We start from the raw sequence: 18906 nt of genomic DNA, 5'->3' as shown, positions 1-18906 counted from the left end.
CACTTCTCATTATCCTTCCTATTCCAAACCACAGTATTTATCACAGATGTGTACAATACAGCAGCATAGCTTAGGCCTGTTATATAGGTCAGTCTCTGCAATGCACATGAGAACATAGTTTGCCACTGCAAAGGAGAGTGGCTGCAAAATCTATTTTGGATAATCCAATTTATATTTGAGGAAATCAATGTGTGGTCATTTCTAGAACTGTGAATATAAGGCAACTGCTGCATGCTTGTATATTTGATAAGTTTTATTATACTATATCCTTATATGAATGCCTATGCAGTGTAAATGCTTTAATATAAGATACTGAATGGTTTTTTTACACATTATTTTCTAAACAATGCTACATTTTACTGCATGTTTATTCACCCTTTTGTGTTGGTACAAAGTGCAAGCTGCAAGACACATGATTTTAATAACTTGCACAGCTGCTATTCAAATCCATTATAAAAACACGTTCTTATGTAAAGACTTAATTTGGCAAGAAATGTGCTTCCTTTAGACAATGGGCTTGGTTCACAGCAATACCTGTGTACTTAATGTTTATTTATTAAAAAAAAAATACAGCATTATCCCTGAATCCATAAATGAGGCCATTGAGTCTGCTGAGAGCCACTGTGTTGGCATGCTTTTGTACCTTTGAAAATGTAAATCTGCATTTACTAGGAAAACAGATGACCTGTCCTGATGCAAGCTGTAATTGAAAAAATCCAATCCTGAGCAGCCACTATCTTTGGTGCTGCAGGATGATAATGTAGCAATCTTTTTTTTTTCTTTAAACAACACTTAAAGTTCATACTCATGACCTTAATACAAATAATTCATGTTACTTGATTGTGAACTGGGCCCACTGTTTACAGCATTACTATTTCAAAACCAAAGTTCAATGCAATTAACAAAATTGATCAAATTTATTTGTTTGGAAGAAAAAAGAGAAGAGATCAATTTTGCTGATGCTTTGGAGAGCTGGCTCAGAACAGAGTGCTGCTTCTGTACCAATGCATTTTAAATGTAAGGAAATCACTGGCTGAAAGACTGACAGCTAAGACAGCATTGTCAGTGGTAATATACTGCTGGAAACTAAGTTACCAATGATATAGCATAAATCAAGGTAGTAATTCATTAATTTAAAGATATGTAAATACTGATTTTAATGCTGCAGCATCACAGAGATCATTTTTCACTGCTTTGATATCCAATGATTCGTAGTACTACACAAACGTATTTTATCTGCTCCATTTTTTAGGTTTGGTATTTTCATTCAAAGCAAAGTAACTCCCATTTCTTTGTACTGCACTGAAATAAAGAATCTTGTTTCAGTACATAATGCTTTTCTTATTCTCTCTGGTCTGTTTGTTTCTATGAGCACGAGATCCCAGATATCAGCCCCTACTGTCCAGCTCCCAGTGCTGTGTACACACGCACCCCAGAGGCAGAGCAGGTAACACTGACAGTGCACCTGGTGCCTCCCTGCAGAGCTCTGCAGAGCCTGAGCAGCGCTGGCACTGGTGCCACACCACTGGGACTTCTGCCATGGGGTCCTCTCTCCTAGTAGATTTGCACTAAATTTCTAGTTGGAATCTGGGAAAGCAGGCATTACCCAGATTTCTCATTTCTCAGGAGACTCACAGAGTCATTGTGATTTTCTGTTGCCAGGACTGCTGTCGCATTCTGTTAAGACTACAGGAGTCCTAACCAAATGAACATATATTCCCCTCTGATTTGCATCTAAAAAGCTGCTACCAGGTTTAGAATTTACCAAATTCTAAATAATTCGCTCTATGGAGACCCATGTTCCAAATAGTTTGGAAATGAGAACGCTCAGCAGCAAAGAATACTCAAACAAAAAGGTGAAGACTGACAGGGGATGGGAGGAAGCTGAATTTCCCAAGATAAACACCGGCCCCAGTAGCTTGTGCTTTTTTGAGAGCTGTTTTATGTTGCACCAGCAAGGCAGCTTTTGACTGCACAGGTCCCAGTGGGTGAGCTGCTGCCCTGTGACCCACAGAGTTTCAAATACAACACCTGAACAGATTTCAGGTACAGCAGGAGTGATGGGGGCAGAACAAGGAGAAAGAATCAATTCCCATGAAGAGAAGCTTTACCTTAATTCCCAAACTACTTATATCCCTGTTTGTGGTTTTGGGGTTTTTTTTACAATATCAGAGCACCTCCCTTTCACATTTTCTTTTCTTTTTGCAAGACAATTCTTCTACTTCGTTATTATTTTAGCACCCATTTTCATGAAAAATGAAGTATACACTTAACAAAAATATGCATTTATGAACTCAATATTCTTTTCAGATATGCAGCTTCACAACAATCATATGAAGCAAGAAACAAAATATTAGTCCTGTTTACAGACAATTAGCAACTGTAATTGCTTGCCGTGCACTGTATCACTTATTAGCTTGCAAAATACACAAAATTTAAATTCAGCTGCTGACATCTATTTTCATGTTAAATTTCCTTTCCAAATATGCATTTTCTCTGGAAATATGCTTGGAAATGTTCAGATGCATTCCATAAGAAGGCAAAAAAATTTTCAATCCCAGTAGCTGAAAAGAAATCAGCTGCAATGTCACAGCTACAGTGCAGGCCACTGCCCTGGACTGGTTCACAGAGAAGGAAGGGATTTTATCCTATTCCCTGCCTTTGATCACAACAGGATTTGTGCTTGTGTGGAATGAGATGATCATGGTGAAATGGATGGGTCCTCTCTCCATTCAGAATCACATGCACTAGAAAGGCCTCCTTTCAAGTAAAGCAGACATTGCTATAATGTTTTTCATAGGATACATCCCTTTCCAACTTGATACCCCCTCCAAGACAGCATACACATTTTATCAATTAAAGCAGGGCACTGATCCCAAAGATGTTGACATCTCCAAGAACTTTACAGTTTCCTACAAAAAAAGAAGCCCTCCCCACCCCCTGATTATTTTTTGAGTACTAATATTCATTTCTCATGGAGTGCCACATGTATTTAAGCAATGCTGCACTGAAAGAACCCAGCAAGTGACAGCACCTGTGCCCCAGTAGGAGCAACAGCAAATCAGCTGTGCTATGCTCTTGGACTTTGCTAACCCCTTAGGTGCCAAGTGACAAAACAAAAAGTAGAAAAGCCATTTTCTTTCACATATGGGTTTCTTAACAGTATTGCCATGGTTTAACCCCAGCCAGGAGCCAGGCCCCCCAAGCTGCTCACTCACTGCCCCACCAGCAGGGCCAGGGAGAGAATGGGAAGGGTAAAAGCTGGAGAACTCGTGGACTGAGACAGAGAGAGTTTAACAGGGAAAGCAAAAGACAAACACACAGGGAAAGCAAGACAGGGAACTCATTCACCAGTTCCCATGGGCAGGCAGGTGTTCAGTCATCCCCACGAGAGCAGGGCCCATCACAGGTGCCAGGGACTTGGGGAGACAAATGCCTTCACTGCAAATGTCCCCCCACTTTCCTCCTCCTTCCCCCAGTTTATATCCCGAGGAGGATCTCCTATGGGCTGGAATATCCCTTTGGTCAGCTGAGGCACCAGTCCCAGCTGTGTCTCCTCCCAACATCCCATGCAGGCCCAAATTCCTTGCCAGGCACAGCAGCATGGAAAGCAGAAATGGCCTCAGCTCTGTGCAAGCCCTGCTCAACAATAACAAAAACATCTCTATGTTACCAGCCCTGTGTTCAGCACAAATCCAAAACATAGCTCCTGGGAAGAAAATGAATCCTACCCTGGCCACAGCCAGCACAAGCATGCTCTCTATAGTAGCTGAAGTGCACAACACATTAGTATTGTGCTGAGACAGATTGTCCCTGGTTAAATAACTCCTGAACAGCCTATGCTTGTTGTCCCAGCACAAAACTCCAGCCCACTTAGAGAATTCTGCTAAATATAACCCAGGTTTTGGAACTGTATTATAGAAAAAAAATATTCAGAGCAGGTGTTTTGCTCACTGCGAGAAATCTTCCAAATCACTTCATTCCTGCTGCCCCACAACCAATGGTGGAACAGTGTCATCAAAATGATGCACAGGAGGTCTGAAATCAGAGGGCAGAGAAATCGTCGAACAGCAACCAACTTTTCAGGCTCAATTTTTTCCTCTGAACCAAGTCCTATTCTGAGACTGAGAAGGGATGTCTTTCTTCAAGCCTTCCACAGCCTTCCACAGCCTGCAGTTTAAAACTCATTCATGATGCTAGAGAACACAAAGATGAAAGCACAAATCATGGCTCAGTACCAAAGAGTCATGTTCCAGTCCCTACTCTGTATCCTTTTTATGGATGTAGCCAATAATGAACCAATATGGCAGTAAGCCCTCAGGTAGATATTAGTGCTGGTGTAACACAATATTCCCAAAGACTGTGTTCAGCCTGCCAACAGCATGCCAACACATCCCCAGGCTCCCAGAAAGGTCATGTCTTCTACAGCAAAACCAGCTCAGTGAGCTCTCTGTTAAAGGCTCATTTAAAACCAAAGGATCAGCACATTCATTTCTGCTCATATTGATACAGAATTTAGAGTTGCAAATACTGAAAACCTCAGGGACAGCCTTTTCAAAATGGGCCCTGGTTGTATTAGAACCACAGCAAATACTTTACAGATAACCAAAGCAGCAAAGTCTACATCCAGTGGTTTTCAGACTAAGAATACTCTCCTGAACACCTTCAATAAAAAAAATATATTCTCCTCTACAAGCAGAGGAAAGAGAGTAAGGCTGTGGTATCAGCTTAATGAAAAAAAAAGAAAAAAAAAGGCAATATAGGCCTTTTTCATATAGGCAATGAAAATAGCATCCCAAGCTGTGGCTACCATTCTGAAAAGCCTGGTCCCCAGCTCTAAGTATCAAACTCTCAGCAGAATAATCTTTCAAAAACACCATGTTTTCAATCAGCTGACTTGGAGAAAAAAGTTGTTCTAACTCAGTACAGTGGATTCACCCATATCATGGGACACCCTAAATAGACAGAGTGCTCCTTAGGTCTGTACATCAGTTCTTGCAAGGAAATGGTGCAGAAGAGTCAAAGTCTGCACCTCATCACTGATCCATACTCTGACCTAAGTGTACAGCAAAAGTCAGTTTCCACATTGAAGGGTGAAATTTATCTCAAGGCCTCACGTTTTTGCTGTTATGATGCCTTGTCAGAATCAATGCCTGCACAATGGTTATGGATATGTCTGATGGAGGGAGCTACTTGACATACACCCTTCTTTCTGGGGACTTGATAAAAGTCACTCACACAAGTAAAAAACCCTGCAGGTTACAGGGCAAGAAACATGTTACATTGTAGTGAGTGAGTAATCCAAGAAAATAAGCTGAATTCTACACTGCACCATAGATGCAAGGTGGAAGGCAGGATAACAAACAGGAAAGTGAAAAAAATAATAAAATCTGAGGAAAAAGCTGAAAAGCACTTCCAGGTATTTGCTCTGCCATGAAGTGTCAGCCCCAACATGCTTGGAGTCCTAAGCCTTCTCCAAGTTTGAAAGCTCCTTAACTAAAACAATTTGTGGAACGAGCCAAGTAAGAAACAGGCAACAATAGAAAACTACTTTTCAAGTATAACCTTACATGCAATATAACAAAAGATAGAGACGTAAAATTTTGATAAGCCAAAATCTTCAAAGGGTTCCATCCTTATCTACCTTTAAGCAGGCAAACGAAAAGTTCAGAACAGCTGCTTAATAGTATGTTTTACAGTAAAATGTTTTCAAATTATCTGTTTTTCCTGTGAGCTTTAGGTAAAAAAAAAAAAAAAAAAAAGAACAAGGAACAAAAATGTTAAGATTATGATCTTTAGTACTTAAAGTCTGTATTGTCAGGAATTCACATTGCTGCTTCTGGCACACTGTGGCCAGACACATCACATTAATAATAAATGCCAGGACTGGAAGTTCAAACAAATTGGAACTTGTTCCATTGCCATTTCTATACAAAAGTTTTATTCATATATCCTATAGAACTGCTTATTTGCAATTCCAGTGAGTTTTGTTAGCCTGTTTTGCATTTCATTAGGTTGATGACGTGGGAGAGAGGTTTACTATCATTATGGCTTCTGGAATGTGTACAGGAATTGAACATGAATTATATTAACAGCAAAGAAATTAATGAGAGAATCTGGAGCTCCAATCTGGAAGTGAGAAGCATTAATTTAAGCTACTACCCAAGTGATTCCTCTTAATCTTCTGCCCACCTGATTCTCTGCACCTGCTGTACACAAAAGTCTCGTTTAGAATAAAGCAGATTCTGTAACAAAACCAGGATGCAAAGAAGGAAGCACACAGATGCATCCTGAGATAAGTCAGCATTCCCGCAGGACCTGTACAAGTTTACAAGCAATGAAGGAAATTCTCTGCTAGAAATGTTTCACTTGCCAGAGTCAGGTATCCCAGATCAGTTTTGGATGGGGGTTCCCGAGTCCCCAGGAGTGGTGTCAAAGGGCCCCAGGGGATCTGCTTGCAGCCTGGCCAGTGGCCACCAGAGCAGTTTGTGGGGCTAAATGCTCAGAGCCCCACCAGACACATTTCCCTACAGGCAGAGGACAGATCATGCAGCCAGCAATGGCCTCTTCCAGAGGCAGAACCTCGTCCTCCCGCAGCAAAGGTGTCTGGTAACAATTTGAAACAATTGACGTATTCCTCACAAACTTAATGTCCTTCTCTTTATCTCAATTAGTGTTATTTTTCCTCAAAACTGCATACAGGCTTCCTGACCTCACAGGCAATGTGCCCATAATTAGGCCTGCCTGATTTCATCACTAGAAATTTGTAGCAAAAGAAACCAATTTAACATTTTAGCCCAGCTCTGAGGTCAAGCCAAGGATCTTTGGGGCACCTGTTGATCAAACTCAAATCCCAGTTGCCCAATGACCTAAACACTGTGCACAGTGACTGCAAGCCCCAGTGAGACTGTGCATCCTCCTGCAGGATTAGGAATTCTTTGCTCTCAAGAGTAACACTTGAGAGATTGCCAAAGATCAGTTCTGTCAGAGCTCAAAGGAACAGCAGCTCACATCAGGAATTTGTGTGTTGGTCATCACTAGAGTACTCAGTGACAAAAGTCTGAATAAATTCACTGCACATCCTTTAATTTATCTGGGCTATGGTAGGTCATAAAAGACATGAGATCAGATCCCAGACAAAAAATTACTACATCTTAGAGTACCAGTGATTAAAGGTCTGACTGTAATTAGACAGAGGGAAACAGAGAGCAGGTATTTACTGCTCATTTAGTCTCTCTCAAGAATACTTCAAGAAACTGTTTCTTCTTTAAAATAACAAAAAGAAATGCTTGTACACTGTGAAAAGGGAATTATAAAATTATATCATCAGAAAAATAAGCAACTTTGTTGTAGCAGCAGTGTGTATAAAGAATTTCCAAGATGTCATGGCTAATACTAACAGCTTTCTCTGGCATGCTGAAGTATTCAGGTATTCCCAGATGGCACAAAGATATTCTTACACACTTTGCTTTACCCTGGAACTAGATAAAATGTTTCATCTCATTTCAATCTCTCCTCAATTTGCCATAGTAGGGGGTACCATTTTCTGCCAGGAGTCCTAGACTTATGCACAGCTAGTAAAGCTCTTTTTCTCAAATTTGCTGGTGTTCCCAGATGAGCAAACCTACAGGTCACCAGAATTACTTTGTACATACAGAATCATGGGTGATGAGCAGAAAAAGTGCAAAGCCAATAAATCTATGAAGCATAAATGACCTAATGTACCATGAAGCTCCTAACAGGCTTTTTCCTTGGCTCTGTAGCAGAGAACTACCTCAGCTGTCACCAGAGATTCAATTCAAATCCTACAAGATCTGCTGAGACACTTTCAGTTTCCAGACACACATTGTCCTGCTCCAATGCTTCCCCTTCCTGAAACAACAATGGAAAATTATGGGGAATTTGACAAAAAGAAACGTGCCAATTTGAGGATTGCATCACAACTAAACAGGCATCACATATTTTAATATTGCTTTGCTTTACACAAAGTCCAAGCTTAGGCAAAGAAAAACATCTATTGTCAGCATTGTAAGGTACATTTCAGCTCTCATCCCAGCACACCTCCACTTGTCTGCCTTAGGGGCTAGGGCCAGCACCAAAATGAACAGTGTCAGTAAATACTATTCCTCAACATTTAAAAACTGTTAGCTCCAGAGACAAAGAGAAGTAGCAATAAAGAAACAAAGGCGTGTTCTGACTCAAGATTATTTCTGATCACAGTTGCCACATAAGGGTACAAGGCAGAATGTGCCTACAAACAAAAAGATCTGGAAGTCAGTTCATGTAGCATCATTCTCCTGGGCCTTTGTATGTCTCCATGAAAGGGTGTTACCATTTCATTTGACTTCAAACTCATTTAAGAACCAAATAAATCCTTAGAACAGGGACTACACACAAAAAGTCACAGCCCACGCTGGCGTCGCACCATGTGTGGGTGCTGAAAGGGGGGCAGGTGAGTCTAGCAGCTTCTAGGTATTTCCTGTCCAAAAATGCAGGTATTCTGAGAAGTAGTTCTCAGAATAAATCTTCTTCATAGTTTCAAGCCAAATTAAAAAATAGGCAGGTGCCACCCTTCTGCCAAGCTGCTGAAAAATGGCCTTCACAGCAGAAGGGTTGTGTGGAAAACGAATGATTCTCCCAGCACAGTTATTTGCTGTGCAGAAGAGCCTGTGTAGTCCACTGGCCTGGGTACACATCACTGTAACAAAGAAATCCATGCTGGGGGAAAGCTTGGTAATGAAATGTAAGGAAAGGAGAAACCTAAGTAAAGCTGATCTTCCAAATGGCAGCAGTGCTTTCTGCTGGATGTCACAGGGCTCCTGTGCTCCTTCCGTGCCCAGCAAGGGAACAGAGAGCACAACACGGTCACTTTGCCTTTCATACCTGGGTCTCTCAGTCTGGAGCTGCTCCCAGTCCACTTGGAGAGGGACAGAACACTGTCATTTCTTTGTGGGATAGGTTCCTTTGTTTCTGGCAAAGATGTATTCGTATTTTATTTCTCTGGGAAAGAACAAAGACAGTTTCTCTGCAGGGTTTTAATTTTAGATCTTTTCAGTCCCCAGGCTTGCTCAGGCTATTGCTCTGGGCAACAAACTAGTCTATTGAAAAGAGTGCAATGAAAAGCTGGCATTGGTAAGGTCTGTTACAACAAGCAGGAGGCTCTAGAGGAATTTAACAAACATGAACAAAGCACAGCAAAAACACTGAAGGGAAAAAATCCTTTGCTGGCCAAGCTGACACCATATGTCATTTGCCCTTAAAAACCTATGGCCTGTGCAGACATGAAGCCACAGGGGATAACATCATACCAAGTCTGGAGGCGGATTCAATAGGTTATCTAGGGCATTCTTCTTCTCCTTTGCAGGATTAAAAGTCCCTTTACATCCCATGTGCCAGGTCAGCACTCACTACTCCTTCTTTTACCACAAGAGCAACCAAACTAATCCCTGCTTATTCACACCCCTCAGTCTTGACCGAGACAATCTGAAAGATTTAACAGAAACTGGAGTGAATTTATTTCATTAAGTAATTGCAGAAATTCAAACCGAGTTTGCAAACCCCTTTAATGATGCTAATCACCTTCTTATTTCTGTCTGTGTTTACTTGTTTTGCTTATCATTTAAATGCACAGAGTGCATTGCCTCTAGGTGAAGTTCAAGCCTGCACAGAACATGCCTTAAACCAAAGAATGAGGCTGCAAAAATGATGAATTCTCACACATTGCTACTAACTAGGTGCAACCTTTCTGTGCATTCACTGCAGCCCTCTGGGGACAGTTAGAGGATAGGGGGCTCAGTGCCAGTTTTACACTATGTAAGAATCTCCACCAAGCTAGATGCCCTTTTTGCTATCCAAAGAAGGAAGCTCAGAAGCCCTGGATGTTTTTCTTTCAGGTATATGTTTTGTCCTGCCTTGAAAATAGCTGAGTGTTAGGGTATTTGCAGAACTTCAGATTGTGCCATTTTTAAATTTCAGAGCAAGATCACTCCAACTGCCTGAGCCAACTCATATTTCATCCTCCCCAGGCATCTGAAATGGCTTTTCTATCTGGAGTGTGTGTATGTCCTACAAGGGGCAAAACAAAGGCTCCTACCATTATGCAATTTTGGGCTGGAGTTAATACATTAAAAAGAAGAAAGCTGTTCATGAGATATAGGAATTTTCCCTTGGCAGTAGATCTTCTCACTTAACCTTTTCTGCTTTTATGCAGCGCTTCTGTTCACACAGATGCAGGGAGACCCACAGATGGTCACAGGGCTGCTGTGATACAGACCATAGCCAGCAGAAAAATTAGCTCTCAGAGAGTGTTCACTGCAAACCTGTGCTGTGCTATGTGTAACTCTCTGCAAATGACCCTTAATAGTCATGGAAATGAGTTCCATTTGGCATGAATCACAGAAGCTGCCAAGTGAGGGCCTCTAAAATGGGCCTGTTAGGGAAGAGAAATGCTGAGCTGTTGTACTTTTTTTTTTAGCACTCATAAAGTGGGACAGCTGCTGTTTAACAGTTAACTGCAGGAAATAAATGGCAAAAGTCATAGGTGCTGCAGGTAAGGAAGGCTACCTGCCCTTTATCTAAGCAATTTGCATATCAGACCTGAACCACAATCAAAGGTTGGTATTCTTTGTAAACCATCTCTTAGTGACAGCTATCAGGTATGGCTGTTACTAAGAAGGTAGAAAACACATCACATTAAAATCCTCAAAAGTTGTCATTGAGCATTTCCAGCCAGGCACAGTAGTACTAAGGAAGCATGCTGTGTGCCATTTCAGATCCAATATAATCACCATGGCTGGAACCTCTGGAGTGAGAGCCCTTAAAGGATATGCAACAAGCAGCTCATAATCCCTTACCATCCATCCCATGGCCACGGGAAGCCTCTGCTGCAGGTGCACAAACAGTGCACCTTACTGCTTTCACTGCAAGTCAGCTCTGCGTGCTGCTGGGCATTGCCTCCCTGACCTTCTTGGCCAACAATGAACAGAAAGCTGATTTATCACATATCAGCTCAGAAGTCCTGCTACAGCTGAGAGGCAGGAGCTGTGATTTAAATCCTCGTGGGCAAGGGCAAGAACAAGAGCCAGATCTCAGCTGCTTATGCCCTGAACATCAGGGTCCTGGACTCCAGTGTGAGGGAAGAGGCAGCATTACCCTCCCAGCAGCTTTAGCAGAAGCAGCAGGAGCTCTGTTCCATGGGAAGCCACGTGGGCACCGTGTGTGATCTGAGTATCCTTTCTAGATCAAACCTCTGAGGAGGAAGAGCACCTAGTTTGAGATGTTTCTAGGTGTGCAGTAATGACTAAACTACTCCTCCCTAACAGACTCAGCCATGTGAGGCAGCAGGTTACCTAAAACCATGCCCGCTCAGTAAAAAAAAAAAAAACCCAAAAAAAAAACCACCAAAAAAAACCAAAAAACAAAAAAACACCCCAAAACAAACAAACAAAAAAACCTAAAAACCCCAAACAAACATTAAAAAAAACCCACCAAAACACCCCCCCCCCCAAAAAAAAAAAAAAAAAACCAAACCAACAAAAAACCCAAAAAGACCAACATCTGCACTCAGGAGAATTTCTTCCAAGCGTGCTGTCATCAAACAAAATATATATGAAGAAACCTCTCACGGGAACAGCTTGGGAAAGTTCCCAGTTTCTCATCTGTCCTCATGTTACATGGCAGTTTTGTGCTAGGATAGGATTTGAACTCAGAGAAGTCTGGCACTAGAATCTTACACTTCTAATCATATAAGAGATCTCAACTCAACCAGCAAATGTGTATCACAAACCAACATGCTTCCAGGACCATACCTTGGGGAATTGTGGTGAGTAAGAAATCCTACCAGCTACTCAGAACATCAATTTCATGGACAAGTCTATCCCATCACTGTCTGTCCGTTCTGCAGGAATGACACAGGAGTGACAAATGCACTGTTTAATGCACCCTGGACTTACAAGTGACACAGCAGTGAACCCAGAAAGTCTCAATTGCTGTTTAATGGTACCACATCTTTGCTTTTCACCCCAGAGGGAAAAGCCTACAGCAGTAATAGCCAGTCTCAATGTAGCACAGGATGTAGATACACTGTCATACTCCATGGCAATGTGTGAGGCAGCAAGGAATGAAAAATCTCTAAAATTGCTTCTGTTAAACCATAGACAGTAGCTAACTGCAAATGTAATCTCGTTCAGTCTGTGCTGACAAGGCTGTGAGGCAGGAGGTGTGTTCCAGCTCTGCTGGACTTGCATCCCAAGTTCATTTGCACTACCTCCTCTGCCAGAGCAAGGCCCAGAGGATGGCATTATGTTACAAGGACACATTACCCTGGCGCCCCTTGCCTTCCCCTCTGCTATACAAGCTCAGAGGAGAAATCTCTTTGCTTGGGCACATCCCTAGCTGCTCCTTGCTCCCATTGTTTTGCCAAGCCTAGCATCGAGCTGTGACATTTCAGCTGGGTGTAAATACAGAGGAATAAACCAGAAAGAGATAGGAATGAGATTCACCTTCATTCTTTTAGCTGTTTCAAAATTGCTCATGTCCTTGTGCTGTTTGAGGCCAGAATAATCTTCATGTCAGCCCCAGCACAGTATACAACAGGCTGATAATAACTGTTGTCTCTTGATATTCTCTAGTCTCTTCTCTAAGAGCCAAACACTAAGAGTAAACTTTTGCTGCAATGCCTTTGAATTCAGGTGCCATTGAGACATAAAAGGTTTAATCACAGGCAGCTACAGCAGCCCCTCAGAACTGGTGCAACTGCTAGCACTAATAGTTCATCCTCATCTGCCCTTCCCTCCATTTGACCAATTCCCTGCTGATGCAGCTCTTTGTCTTCAGGACTTCTGCATGGCTGGCTTTGCTCCTAAGATCAGAAACCATCTCATGCAGATGGAGCAAAACGCTGCTGTGATCCAAGCTAGAGAGGTGACAGCAGCACTCCTAGCTCAGTCCATGCTGCTGCCTGCTACTGACCACTCTGAACTGTGGTGCCCAAGCACCAGAAGCTGCGCTTACCATTGTGAAAACCTGGTGGTGACTCCTGTGAACAGCCTGAACAATACAGCAGTTGTTCAGGACCACACAAAGTCACAAGGGTATGCCACTGTGAGATACAATTCCCTCATCCTTATTACACAGCTGATGACCATGAAGGATCGAGCTCCCTAAGGAGCTCGATCAGTGAGTCGAATGCATCAGCAAAGGACTGCAATAAACACAATAATTGAAAAAGGCAGATATTTCATTGTAACCAAGCTGCTCAACTTTGGACATGCATGGAAGCAATGAGATCAGGTTCATTCTGGCTCACTAGATGAAGCTTCCTCAGCATCCACTTTGCTTAGTACCCTGGTAGGTTGTTGTAAGGCCCCCAAAAACCTGCTCAATGAGGTTCTTACATTTTTTAATGTACTCTGAGTTAGATGCAGGGGAGAAATACTGACAAGGTCTTCTCAGGAGGTCAAAATAGCAAAAAACTTTACTGGCAACTTTAGAAAATCAGAGAATTTCAGCAAAAGGTTTAGAGAAGCATTCAATCAACATAAAATATTTCACAAAGTATTAACTTAGTCCATTCAACTCAGTAAACTGCAAGCTTGTCTGATTTTAAATTACTGAAAGCTCTAAGAAGAAGGAATTAGAAGAAAGAGAAAGACAGAAACACTACAGGAAAGAACAATTATAGTTACCACTCCTAATTCCAGCAGTGTTCAGCTCAGAGAAGCTCCAAGAGGAGGCAGGGCCAGGACGGGTGCTTGCCTCATGCCTCAGTTTCAGCGTCCTTTGGCTTTCCTGGGCCATTCCCTGGGGTGGGACTTGCTGCCCATTCTGGGGCAGGGTGGGAGATCCAGGGGCAGGAGTGGAGCATTGCCTGAGCGTGCCAGGGATTGGCAGCCACCAGAGAAAAGCCCCACCTGCCCCTTTCCCTCACACCCACGCACCTGAGATGTGTTCAGCCAGCAATGTCCTCCTGTTGCAGGCCCAGCTGAATTAATGCCCCAAGTTCAATACTTATCTGATACATATTAAAACCTTCTAAGCACCAGTAATTGTAAAATGCAAAACAATCATAAGAACATAGTTGAATTTACAGTAGAAGAAAACATGAATTTTAAATTTCAATCATGAGAGAAATTAACAAATTAACTTTGAATTAACTGCTGCTTTTTCAATGGTCATATTCTCCTAGGAGCAGCCCACTTATCTTAGCACTACAGACTTGATTTTGTAGAAAAAAAAATACATGCTCACATTACTTGCATGTCCAGCACACAACTCTATTGTGTTTTTTAGCCTTCCTAAATATTAAAAAAATACAGTGAATTTTGCTTCCATAGCTGAAGAAGCTCTACTACTTAACTTACAAAAATAAATGTAATAAAGATTAGTTCAGTGAGCCTCTGCTTAGGAAAAATAAACTTTCTGAGTTCTTTTATCTAGTAAAAATAAATAAATTGAAAAATAAAATTATATTTCCTCCTCATCTAGGCTGTACCTTCTGCATTTATGATGCATACATCAAGACGTAATCACATAATTCAAGGACTTTAATCAGGAATAATTAGAAATAATTATATCAATTGTCAACAAGTTATTTGAATAATTGATTGCACATATAGGAGTGAGGCCCTTTGTAGAAGCAGATTGTAAATCAAACTTTATCTGATGAGAGGAATTGGTTATTTTTTTTCACTTTTAGTTTTAGGCATTTTTTGCTACATCCAGCATTGCGATATGATAAATCTAGGACTGGTCTTCTGACCCAGAAATTTTCTCAGTATCTTAAAAAACAGAAAGTCTCAGAAACCCAGAGACACAACAATTAAACTGAAATTAAAAAAAAAAAAAAAAAAAGAGGTAATAAAAAAGGTTTATTGCTTTGAGATAGATCTGGCTCTTTTTCTGCAAGCTCCTTCACTGGGGTTATTTGGGTACATTTTTCATCTTCAGTGTCTGTGACATGCTGTGTCTCTGAAGTATTTCCTAACTGATTTGCAAGTTCCCGAATCAATGCGAAAAAGGCAGAGAGAGGGTTGATATTAAAACCTTCTCTCCCCTCTCCAGGCTGTAAGCAGGTGAGAAACACAACCTTCCCATTTGCAGCCTCCTTACCAGAAGGACAGTCACAGTAATTCAGTAGAGAAAACCCTGACATTTCTTTCCTCTCCCTTCTCCTCAAAGCAATTTTGGCAAAGTCATAAGGTCACAAGGGGACAGGTACCACGTGCTGCAGGGGAGGAGAGTTGCACCAAGCTTACAAAGGTTGTAACAAAGTGGTCTTCAAAAATCCTCAGCAATTCCCTGACACGTCTCGCTTTCTGATATGCGACAGATTGGACTGAGCTTTGAGTAGCACCAAAGGACAAAATTCAGTGTTTCAGGATGCAAGAAGAGGCAGTGCTACAGGAAGGGTATTAGTGAGAGCAATTTGCAGCAGCTGAGAGGTGTCAGACGCTCTGGTACAGTGGAGGGACAAGCCACTCTTCCTTTGAGAAGGAGTTATGTACAGATAATTTTGCCCCACAATACATTCCTCCCTTCTACACACACACATATTTGTACATGATCTGAACACCTGGCACCCAGCCAAGGCCAAACCACTGCAGTCATTTTTGGCTGTAAAACTTGGAGCAGTGTGTGCTTATGGTGTGGTGGTGCCGGGCACTGCAAGACCACGGGTGATGCTCTTCAGAGTCCCAGCCATTCCTGCTCAGCGGCCAGACCCTGGCCAGGAGCCCATGGCCACAACAAAGACATCCAGGCACGGAGGGGCCTCCCCAGAGGGCTGGCCAGGCATCCCCATGGGGGCAACTCCACACAGAGCGAGGCTGTGAGGGGTGGCAGGGCACTGGAAGAGGCTGCCAAGGGAGCCCATGGGGGTCTCCCTCGTTTAGAGCCCACCTGGATGATTCTGTAATTTCCTTGCCTTGCCTTTTAGGGCCAGCACAGGTGTGCCCAGGGTTCATTACTCACTTCTGCCACAGGGCTTGTCTTTGCCCCCACTCCTGACCAGTTGCTGCTGCTGTCAAGGGCTGCACTTCCAGCCTGGCACCTGTGCTCTGGCTCCTATGGCAAAGAAACCTCACAGGTTTGCTCCATTCCCCCAGCCCACACCAGGTGGGGAGGCTGGGATGTGACCCCAAACCATGGGCCTGAGGAGGGGTTCTGTCCCTCTGTGTCCCCATGGGCAGTGCAGAGGGGTGGAAGCTGCCAGGGAAGCAGGGGGTGTCACACAGCAGGGCTGGTGCCAGCAGGAAATCCATGGAGAAATCCTTGCTGGCTTGGGAAGGCCCTGTGTTTCCACTGGTGGACACGGGATATCCAGGAAATTGCCACCATGGGCATGGCCTCTTCTCAAATGATTCTTGAGCTTCCCCTTCTGGCCACTGACAGAGGCGGGGACTAGGCTAGAAGGACCCATTTCATGTGTGTGATGCATTTGCATCCAAAATAAGGAAACCTGAAACATGAACTTTACTACTTTTGGTGGGTTCTCTTAGGACACTTTGCTGTCTCCATCAATGGAGAAGATAGGGCAATGGTGAGCCTCAGTCATAAAAATTAAATTGCGAGACTGCTTCAGATGGAAAAGATTTCTATCCATGAAATCTAAGTAATAGGGGAATCTGTGCTGCCTAATTCCTAAGTCTGAGATTCTGCTTTGCAGGCAGTGAGTTTTAAGGTGGAAGAAGATAAAAGGATTTCTTACAGGGTTTTGGTTTTTTAAGTGTGTAAATAAGGACATTTTAAGGCATGTGAATATAGTCATTCTTTCTTGCAGTTGAATTGGTGACCTTGAGCTCCATGTCACAAGTGGTTGTCTTTTAAGCTCGAGGACTGACAAAATTACACAACCAAGGCCACTGCCATACATTAAGATGTGCACTGCAAGGTACAATTCAATATATTTATCATCACTGTGGCTTGGTGCTACTTACCATCCATAAAATCCTGGAACTGAGACTCTTGGGTTTTTCCAGGGCTGGTAAATAAGCTCGGTCTGCTGGTGGTTGTGCATGATAAAGAGTTAGGACTGAAGACATTATTCATTTTCAACCACATGATGATAAAGCTAAAAGTACTGACATAAAATATGTTGGGAAAAGTAAGTAGTTTAAGATTATGAAGTATTTTTTGAAGGTTTAAAATATTGGCCTGATTGTCCTGTCCCCAATATTCTGAGACAAACTGTAGCCAGGGAAATGGAGTTGTTGCAATGTCTTTGCTGTGCTTCACTGCAGGAATAGCTGTCTTTTACAGGAGAGGACGTGATTCCTATCAGTGTGCAATGCTTGGAGTGCAGTCCCATCACCAGAGAGCTCTGTGATGATTAGGTCTTGTACTGCTGTGGGTTCATGTGGAGCCACTGTGCCGTCAAAAAGAGCCATCAGCAAGAAGAGCCTGCAAATCCTTCCTCTGGTTTAAGTTCAGCTTATTGCTCCACTATAGCTATTTTTGATCATGGCTATGCTTTGGATTACTTACCTTTAACACTGTGTTTCCCAAACAAAATTCAGCTCTCTTGAGGCTTCTTGGAAAATGGTATCCCTGACTGCAGAGGTACTGTGGGACTGGATAATTATTAGCAACTATAGGAAAGAATTACAGCCCATGTGGAAGACAGCTGAAGAACCTGCAAGGTGCCAAGGTACAACAGGCTGTTGTACCTTGATGTTTCCAGGAGACCACAGCAAAATTCTAATTCTCACTCAGCACTAGGAAAAAGCATAAAGGCTGGGGGAAGAAAGTCTGCCTGAAACATCTTAGAGTGAAATTATCTATACAAGGAATGTGTGAAAAGAGCCAAAAGAGCTAGTTGACGCTGCAGAGCAAAGATACAGGTTGCTGCTCTCTCTCTAAAAGATTTTGATAATCAGAAGACCTTTTACTTCAGATTTAAGGGATCATACCAAGGTCATTAATGCCCTGGGGCTAAAAGGCAACAAACTGCCACTGAGAAATCTGAAATAGCTGAGATGTCAGGATCCCATCTATGTACATGCAAAGAAGTGTTGCTAATTAGGGAGCTAGGGGGTTCCCCCAGGCACTTCCCAGTGCAGGAATTTTGTGGGAGCTCTGGTGGACAAGATCAAAGGTCCCAGAGAAAATCCTGCTCTGGGATGCTGCAGCAGATTGTCTGGTGGAAAACAATATATTTTTTTCCCTCTCTCTTACAACCTCTAGTGGCCAAAATGCACAAATCCAGGCAGAAACTATTGCTGGAGTCAGCAAGGCTGCCTTCTGCTGGATTTGATGCATGAGACATAAGGGGAAAGGGGAATCCCACAGGAAAGGATCTGCATAAATGTCTCACTCAGAGCATCTCCCTGTACTGGAGCACGACCCCTTAGCAAAATATGTCTCAGCAAATGTGTTTTTAAAAAGCCTCCTTGGAGCTCTGTTGGAAAGTTTTCTGCCTCTGTCACACTGCTGTGATTTTGCTGGTGTAGCTGCTCTTCAGGCATGGGAAGACTCCAACAACAACATGAAAAAGAACAAAATAACCAGGAGAGAGAATAAGATTTTATATACTGTATCTCATTATTGCATCTCCATCTAAACTTTCAGTTGTTGCCATCCTGTAGTCTCTTTCCCACTGGTGTAATTTTATAAGGGGATTTAATATGTTTCCATTGCACAAATCCCATACTAACAGAGAGCTTGTTTCCTATGTTTTTGTCTCACTCTTGTCACTGATCTGCAGGATCACCCCTGCAGCAATGACAAAAAATGCACACATGGAACTGTATAAAGTATTTTTTCAGCTGGTTTTGCAGCTGGATACGAGCAGGAGGAGCCAAACACAACATAACCTGCCAGCTCTCCCAGGACCATTCACTGCTGCTGGAAAAAGCAAAGGCCAAGCAGGAGTTCTGCAAAATGCTGGGTGCTCACTAGTGGGAGAGAGGA

The sequence above is a fragment of the Melozone crissalis genome, unplaced genomic scaffold (assembly GCF_028551555.1).
Source record: "Melozone crissalis strain CALT ecotype California unplaced genomic scaffold, PUWL_Pcris_2 ptg000027l_1, whole genome shotgun sequence".
NCBI classification, from domain to species: domain Eukaryota; kingdom Metazoa; phylum Chordata; class Aves; order Passeriformes; family Passerellidae; genus Melozone; species Melozone crissalis.
The sequence above is the reverse complement of the archived record's forward strand: the minus strand, read 5'-3'. Positions refer to the sequence as shown.